The following is a 10,146-nucleotide window of genomic DNA, read 5'->3' as shown; positions in this document are numbered from 1 at the left end:
TAGCATCATAATTCCAGAAAGAAATGCATACATATATGCCAATATTGGCATCAACAACGGTATTTTGGAAAAGATCCTGAAAACTAAGGCAATAAAAGCAAAAATAAACAAATGGGTTTACAACAAATTAAGACAATTCTGCAAAGCAAAAGAAACAATCAACAGAGTGAAGAAAAAATGGCAGAATGGGAAACACTCACAAATTAGACACCTCATAAAGGATTAATATCCAGAATATATATGGACCTCAAAAAAATTCAACCAAAAACCAATCCTTTTAAGAAATGTGCAAAGGGTCTAAACAGACATTTTTCAAAAGAAGAAATACAAATGGCCAACAAATATTAGAAATAGCACTCAGTATCCCTATCCATCAGGGAAACGGAAATAAAAACCACAGTGAGGTACCATCTCACTCCAATGAGAATAGCTATTATCAAAAAGACAAAATAACAAATGCTGGTAAGGATGTGGAGGAAAGGAAACCCTAACACTGTTGGGAGAATTGCAAATTAGTACAACCATGATGAAAAGAAGTATGGAGTTTCTTCAAAAGACTAAATCTAGATCTACCATGTGATCCAGGAATTTCTCTTCTGGGATTATATCCAAGGGAAATGAAGCAGCATAAACAAAAAATAGGTGAACTTCTATGTTTATTGCAGTGATATTCACAACAGCTAAGTTAAAGAATCAACCTTAGATGTCCATCAATAGATGAATGGATAGACAATGTGAGAAATATGTGTTTGTGTGCATGCGTGTGTGTGTGTGTGTGTGTAGTCATAAAGAGAAATCCTGACATCTGCAGCAAAATGAATGGATTGGAGATCATTATTGTGAGTAAAATAGGGCAGACACAGAAAAATATCCCACATTTTCTGTCATAGGTGAAAGTTAAAAATATGTAAAAACAAATATTCATTTCTATTTCTAGTTTACTAATTTTTATATTGTTTTAGTTTAATCATGAATGGGTATTGAGTTTTATTTTTGTTTATTCTATCCAATGAGATATAATTTTTAAAAGTTTACTATTTTTAAGTGGAAAAGTAGTTTTCACATAATTATATATATTTATAAAGTAAAGGTGTTGTTTTGACATATGTATATACTATATGATGATGAAATCAGGATAGTTAGCATGTCTCATACTTCATATTTATAATTTATTCATGATTTTTCAATGTTATCACCTCTGCACCCTTTGTATAAACCTCATTATAATAAAAAGAATCATTATTACTTGAAAAGTTAAATTTTATTATGGAGTTTCTCAGATATGAGTTTCTTTCATGAAAGTTGTACCTATAATAATTCTATTACAGCCCATTCAACCATTCAAGATTTTGGTGATTCAATCATTAAATAACCATTACTGTAGCACCTCTTCTATGCCGGTTCTTATGCCAGACACAAGAAGGGGATAACCCTCCCTCCGGCTGCTTTCATGGAATTCAGTATATTACTAACAGCCAATGTGTTGCCGTCAATGCCATTTTTCTCTCTACATCATGTTCGCTGAATCTCTGACAGTCACTTCAAAGACGCTTCCTACATTCTATCCTTTGGATTACACATATTTGTTTACAATAACCTCACGCCAGATTGAAGGAATGAACAGCATGTACATAAAACATATTCCACTCCTAAAACTATAAATAGCACTGTACATCAGTGTACACACACACAAAGTGATCTTCAAAAAAGTCCATGGAAAATGTGTATTATGAAAATACTATGTGGCTGGCACCATGGCTCACTAGGCTAATCCTCCGCCTGCGGAGCCGGCACTCCAGGTTCTAGTCCTGGTTGCTCCTCTTCCAGTCCAGCTCTCTGCTGTGGCCTGGGAAGGCAGTGGAGGATGGCCCAAGTGCTTGGGCCCTGCACCCACATGAGAGACCAGGAAGAAGTACCTGCCTCCTGGCTTCGAATTGGCACAGTGTGCTGGCCGTAGCAGCCATTTCTGGGGTGAACCAACGGAAGGAAGCCCTTTCTCTCTGTCTCTCTCTCTCACTGTCTAACTCTGCCTGTCAAAAAAAAAAATACTTTGTGAGGATTTCAAAAACTTTTGCACAAAATAAACATCTTTTATTTTCATTTTCTGTGAACTTTTTATGTACTATCAACACAGATAGGTGGTTCATTGTATATATAATGTATATAATCACTCATTCAATAAGCTTTCAAAGTATTGAAATCATATTTATTAAGCACACATCATAATCAGAAAGTATAGGAAGCACTAATATCAGAATATGAAAAAGATAATTTCAAGCAACTCATAGTAGTCTAGGATAAATAGAAAGGTGACATTAATTAAAGTGAAAATGGTAACTGGAAGGAACTATAAACTAGTTGTAGAATGCTACAACTCCATCCTGAAGTCTTTTTTAGAAGATAATTTTTATGATTTTTTCTTATTATCTTTGACTTTGCTAATGATGAATCTGATTTTTCTCTACACAGGTGGGTCCTTCCCAGAAGAATGTAGAACATGCTGAAAAGAGGTCTTATGCTATCAATGACTCTCTTGAATAGAATTGTCAAGAGAGAAACTAGAGACAAAAAATATCCACTGCTGCCATTTTTAACTGCATTAATGTATCATGACATTGGTATCACCCCATTGTGACCTACCAAAGACACTGGCAATGACTTCAATATGAGAGTTACCAATGTTGCATTTATATTCTTGGAAATTAAAAAAATCTATACTCTGACTGTAATTAAGAGAAAGAGCACCAATATTTTCCTTCAAGTACTATTTTCACTTATCTGGCTAAAATTATCCTTCCATTTGTGGCACAAAGTAATAGTCCTTTTCTATATCACAGGGGTAGGTTTCCCTCTCAAATGTTTGCTTTTTATATTTCTTAGAAATGTTTGGAAGAAAAACATTGCTTTAATTTTACCCATTCAATTCTACAATAGCTAGAAAAGAGCATCACTGAGGTAAAGGACTGGCAGGATGGAGATTGAGAGCTCACAAGCAAATCAATGGAAGGCAAACAAATGAAAAAGAAACAATAATTTATGTGCCTAACATATTTTACCCTCCTCTCTTTTGTAGTTCTTCTGAGGATATGAATGCTGCTTCAAGTGTCAACTGCTCCATTTCTGATCCAGCTCTCTGCTAATGTGCCTAGGAAAGCAACAGAAGATGCCCCAAGTCTCTGGGCCCCTGCCACCTACATGGGAGACCCCAAAGAAAGCTCCTGGCTTTGACCTGGCCTAGTCCCAGTCATTGTGGCCATCTGGGGAGTGAATCAGTGAATGGAAGATTTCTGTCTCTCCTCTGTGTCTCTTTCAAAAAAATAAACAAATAAATCTTTTTTAAAAAGCTGGAGAATCTTCAATAGTATTCTTTCCAAGCTAGAGTGAGGTGAGAGAAACATGTGTACACTCCTCTTATGAAAGCAAAGTACACACTGCAGGCTTCAAAACAGTCCACCAAGGAGTCTTGGGCTATTAGTAAAAAGCTCTATTTGGCATCCTGAGGTCAAGACAGAAAGAATCATTTTTTTTCTCTTTAAAGATGAAGGCACAACTTATGCTCCACGATTAGAAATATTGCCTGATGATGGAGCTGGCATCGTGTTACAGCAGGTAAAGCTGCTGCCTGTGATACCAGCATACCATATGGGAGCATGTGTTTGAGTGTTGGTTGCTCCACTTGCATTCCAACTCCCTGCTAATACACCTGGGCAAGCACTGGAAGATGTCCCAAGTTTTGGGTCCCTGCCACCCACGTGGGAGAACCTCATTAACAGGTGGAAGATCTCTTTCTGTCTTTTCCTTTCTCTCTGTCACTATACCTTTCTTTTATTTTTATTTTTTAGATTTTATTTATTTATTTGTGAGGTAGAGTTACAGAGAGAGGGAGAGAGAAAAAAAAAGTCTTCTATCTGCTGGTTTACTCCCCAAGTGGCCAAAATGGCTGAAGCTGTTCAATCCAAAGTCAGGAGACAGGAACTTCTTCCAGGTGTCCGACACGGGTGTACAGGCCTATGCAATTGAATATTTGAAACTTAAAACTTAACCAACCAAATAGCAGCCATTCTCTGAAGCCCTGACACAAGAATTTCTGTTACAATAGTCCACAAAGAGGAAGCTCCATAAACTGCCATCTTATACTTCAAGGCCCCTAGAAAACTGAACTCTTCTGCAAAAGCAAAATAGGAACAGCTGGATAAACTGATCAATATACTCACCCTAGTACCAGGTTATGTTACACTTTTGGTGGCATATGGAATTGTTTGATAATGTAAATTGGTAGTAATATTTAACATACATTTATGGTAATAAATATTTGCATTAGAGGACATTAGAAGATGGTGATTATGGCACTTGAAATTTATGTAAGTGTACTTTATTCTTGTACTTTATATACTTTTCTACTTTACTTACTTTTACACTTTATTTAAAGTCTACTTACACTTTTTATATGTGTAAGTATACTTACACTATGTTTGCAACTAATTCTCCTTTTCTGTCTCCTAGGGTACATTTTATTCTGACTGGGTACATTTTATTCTGTCTCCTAGGGTACATTTTATTCTATGTTTGCAACTAATTCTCCTTTTCTGTCTCCTAGGGTACATTTTATCCTGACTGGAAGATCCTAGTGGAGCTAGCAATCATAAAAATCATCAATCTGTTGTATATATGATTAGATCTACCCTGAGATCCCATCCTAGATCAGTGAATATCTGACTGTCTCAAGTCAGGCCCATCTCTCTGTGCCTGACCTTATATATAAACAAGGAGAGAAAAAAGTATCATTTTGCTAAGATTGCAAAGCAGGTAAGGTCTGAATCTAGGGCTTCAAATAGTCCTTTTGTCAATTCACATAAAGAAAAAATTGACCACAAAATTCAACAAAATGGATAAAGTGTAACTAAGAGATGAGCAGGGAACAAAAGGTTAGTTAACTTCTTTAGATCCTGTATCCATATCCACTAAGTCCAAAGTCAAACTCATCATGGTTCTGCCCCTCGCTTCTGCCCCTTGAAGGCACTTAGTGTAGTCTATCTCTCACGATTCAAAGATCTGACTCATCAAGACACTTTATGAGGAAAAGCAAAGAAGGATTAATATTACAAAGATTGTAAATTACTACAGGAGTGCTTCCCGAATGATCCTTCTTGAGAACAAAACAATGCCAATGGAAAAGAGATAAAATATAGAGTGACATGAATACATGAATATGATACCAATGAAATAAGAGGTAACAACTAAATACAATATGGAATTGTTGACCAAATGGTATCTATTGCTACAAATTAAAATATAATCATGAAATAAACTAAATACTTCAACTTTTAAAAATATAATGCATTTGTGTACATTTCATAATTTAAAATCACTTGCAGGAATTAGCATTGTATTGCAGTGGGATAAGCCACTGCCTGTGTTGACAGTATTCCATTTCAGAGTGCTGGTTGGAGTCCCAGCTGCTCTGCTTCCAATCCAGCTCCCTTCTAATGGGCCTGGTAAAGCATCAGAAGATGGCTCAAGTACCTGGGCCTTGCCACCCTTGTTGCAGACACAGATGGAGTTACTGGCTACTGGCTTTGGCTTGGTTCAGCCCAGTCCCTAGTCACTGCAGCCATTTCAGGACTAAACCAGGAACTGGAAGATCTCTTTCTCTGTCTCTCCCTTTCTCTGTCACTCTGCCTTTCAAATAAATAAAATAAAAATCTTTTAAAAATAATCAGTCACACCTCTGTTAAGAGGAAGAACCTTATCGGGAACTCTTTAGTCTTTTTGATATGTAAATCTTTTGTGCTCCTTCTTGTGTACAACTGGTCATGTTTAAATACTACTGGGTTTGTTGAATAAACGAGCCTTGATCAGGAAAACAAAACAAAAAAAATCATTTACAAATGTAATATGTGACAATGGGATTAAAATTTCAGACTTTGCCAACAGAATAAAGCTAAAATGAGTATAACATCTACTATAATGGTTAATTACACCATTTATAATAAGATATATCTGAGTTAAAATATTGCCTTAATTAGTTATTACTACCATTATTATTGATATTCTCAGCATCGGATCACTCTAGCCTTATGTGCCAAATCTTTCCTAGTTGTTTTATCTACACAAAGTGTTTCAATATTTAAAAGAGCAATTCGAGGAAGGCAGTATAACTATCCTCATTATATAAGTATATATATATATATACATAAAATATAATATATATGTTATATACTGAACTAATATTGTTATATTGCATGTTTCATTGGATAATTGAAAAAATAATTAAAAGACAATGTTTACAAGCATTTCAGTAAGGAATTTACCACTTTTTGGTATACACTCAATACATAAAAATTTATTTTCATTATGATTAATTAATTTATTACATGACTACAAAATTTATAAGTGTGATATTTTCTTCTTTCACACATGGAAACTTCAATTAGGTAGATCAAATAAGTAGGTTGATTTCACAATACGAGATATATAAAAAAACTAAAATTATCAAACCATCATATAATATATCTTCTAAATAATCGAAATGGGGGAGAGAAACATCAGTTATATTATAAAATTCAAAATCAAATGAAACACCAGGTGTCATTTAAGAAAAATGGAGAATTATAGAATAACAAACAAAAGATGGCAAAGGTAAATTAACACACATTGTCAGTGTTACAAATAGTAGAATGGTATTATCAAGTTATAAGTCATTAAAATAGAAATATAACACAATTAAATTAAGAAAACTTTTGATAAAAATAACTACTCTCAATTGATGAAAAGTATAGATCAAGAAGATCAAATTGGTATGTACCCACTAAAGGTAAATATAACACCAAACTTCATAAGGCAAAAGCTGTAAAAAACCCATAAAATTAAAAAAGCACTACAAACAAACTTTAAAACACTTTACCTAGTATTTGACCAGTTAAGGCAATGAAAAACATGAATATAGTTAATTATCAATACGACTGGATTTAGGTGTACATTTTGAAATTTGTTTTCTATAGATTCCTGCATACTTATTTCCTTTCTTTATTCTTTCCTGCATTCTTCAGGGCAAATCAAGTGTTATTCATTATTATATTTAATTCTGCTATTGAATCTCTAGCTATATTTCTTTCCATTGTTTAGTGAAGTTCTATTTTCATGTCATATATATACATGTATGTATAAATAATAGTGTTACATCATGTAAAATATGAGACCCATGTACCACCACACTTACATTCATCCTTGCACCATCCTTCACACTATTGTAATACAGATTACATTTACATAATATACTCACAACTAAGTCATAGTATTTAACTTTCAGCAATAGTAATAAAATATGGATTTCAAGTGTTGAAGTAACAATGTAATTTATACTAACATATTTCCTAAATTATTTTTTCTGGCCAAATATCAGGTTCTTTGCTTTTAAGACTTCAGTTACATGTATGTTAACAGAAACATATAAGAAGACCCAGATGTGGTACTAGCAGATAGGGACAGTAGAGATCTCATTACAAATATGTTTGGGGTGGGCATTTGGCCTGATGATTAAGACAAGACACCTGTACCCTACATCAGAATGCCTGGGTTCTGCATTTGGCAACTTCTCTTGAATCCAGCTTCCTGCTATTGTGGACCCTGAGAGGCAATGGTGATAGCTCATGTAATTGGTTTTCTACCACCAAGACCTGTGTTGAGTTCTTGGCTACCAGCTTCTGCCTGGACCAGCCCTAACCACTGTGGGCATATGGAAAGACAGGACGGGAGCTCTCTGTCTCACTTTCTTTCAGTGCCTCTCTGTCTGCCTCTCTTACTCTGTCTCTCAAATAAATATTTTTAAAAATAAATAAAATAATTTTAAGTAATTAAAGGAAAATACTTCTGGGGTTAAATGTAAGAAATAAAAGAAGATTAAAAAGAAATTATAAAAATGAATTGAGTGAAAATTCTTGAACTGAAACGAATGAAAATCTTTAAATGAAATTAGATATTACAAAAAAATTGTTAATGAACCTGAGCTAAATAGAAGCATATACTGAGAGAAATGTATCTTAAAAATCAAGCTATCTAAAAAGACCCAAATATATGCTGCTTATGGTAGACACACTGAAGTACAAAGACATAAACTAAAAAGACAGAAAAAAGATGCATCAAATTTTTAATGTAAGAAAGCTAGCTATACTTTCCAATATGAGACAAAGTAGACTTCAAGACTACAAATATTACCAAGACGAACATACTAAATTACAAAAATTGGAAATACATTAAAAAGTCATGATAGATGTAAAAGCATAAAAATCAGATATTTTCAAATACATAAAGAACCATGAAGAAAACTAAACAGAGAAACAAAATCACACAGGAACATGATTCTAATACTACTGTCTTAGCAGCTTATAAAACAATTAAAAATTATTCAGAGAGAGAAAATTTAAGCATCTGGATAAAATCTGAACACACTGAATTATTTGACAGTTACAGTATATTGTAACCAACAACTACTACATATACATTCATGTGCAAATGGAACCTTCCTCAAGGTACAACATATACTAGAGCATAACACAGGCCTCAATAAATTTGTGAAAACTGAAATAGCATTGTACTCTTTTTTTTTACCATAACAGATTTAAAAATGAAGTAGGAATAATTACCTGGAAAATCTCTATATATATGTAAATTAAACATTCCATTTAAAAAAGAACTAATAATTAACATTAGATTACAAAAAAATATTTAAAAAATTGAACTGAATGATAGTATCTAAAACTTTGTGGGGTCTGTTAATATAGTGCCCATAGTCTTAAATGTTTGTATTAGATACAAAGAAAAGTCTACAATAAGATATCCAAGTTTCATTCTTAAGAAGTTACCATGGAAGAGTATATTAGCACTAAAAGAATAAAGAAGAAAGAAATATAGGTAGATCAAAAGCTAATAATATCAGAAACAGAAAATGGAGAAAATTAGCAAGTGAAAGATGGGCTCTTGTAAACGAAAAATGAGGTGGGAAAAAAAAAAACAGGGAAGAGTGATATGCAGGGAAATAATATTACCTAAATCAAGACTAGAAAGGGCAAGATCTCCATGTATCTTAGACATTACAAGGGATATAAGGAAATATGAACTACTTTATATCACTGAATTCAACAATCTGATGAAATGGACTAAACCTATGAAAAAGTGAACTTACTAAAGCTGACATCTAATGAAAGACAAACTCTGAAAAATATTACATTATTAAATAAACTGAAATGGTTACTAAAATATCATGAAGAAAACTCCAGTCCCAGATCATTTCACTTTGCACTAATGAATTCTATCAAACATTCCAGGGAGAAATACTAGCAAAATGGTGGGGATGATAATGCTTAATATATTTTATGAATCCTGATACCAAGATATGACAAAAATAAAAAGGAAATCAAAGACTAATGGCCATCCTAGTTGTAGGTAAAAAAATCCTTAAATAACTTACAGAAAACTGAATATTGAAATATATAAAAAAAGTAAAACAGTGACCAAGTGGATTGTTTCAGGAATGTAATGATGGGTTAACTTGTAGTTTCCCATAATAAGAGCTTGTTTCTATACTGAAACTATAAAATATTCTGTAAGAAATTAAAGATGACCTAATAAATGAAGAACTATGCCATTCTGATAGATAAGAAGATTCAATTTTGTTAAAAAGTCAGTTCTTCTGAAATTTATATGTAAGTTCAATGTAATCAAAATATATTTTTCAGGAAGTTTTCATTTTCACTTTAGAATTGAAATGAAAATGCAAAGGTCCTACTGCAGTCAAATTCCTTTCCCCTCAAAACCTGAAATAGAAGAATAAATTTTTAGACTCATGCTATCCCCATCTCAAGATTTATGCTGAAGCTTCAGTGAAAAGCACTGGCATAAGGTCCAGAATCTGGTGGTTTTACCGCTGAATTGTATGAAACATTTAAAGAAGAATTAACTATAATATTCCTCAAATTACTCAAAAAATTGAGAAGGATGGAATTCTGCCCAACTTTTTATGAGGCCAGCATTACTCTGATAATGAAACCAAACAGGGATGCTACAAAAACAACAACAACAACAAATAAAACTACAGATCAATAGCCCTGATGAAAATGAACGTAAAAATTACCAACAAAATATTAGCAA

Source organism: Oryctolagus cuniculus, chromosome 12, assembly GCF_964237555.1.
Source record: "Oryctolagus cuniculus chromosome 12, mOryCun1.1, whole genome shotgun sequence".
NCBI lineage: Eukaryota > Metazoa > Chordata > Mammalia > Lagomorpha > Leporidae > Oryctolagus > Oryctolagus cuniculus.
Note: the sequence above shows the minus strand (reverse complement) of the source record.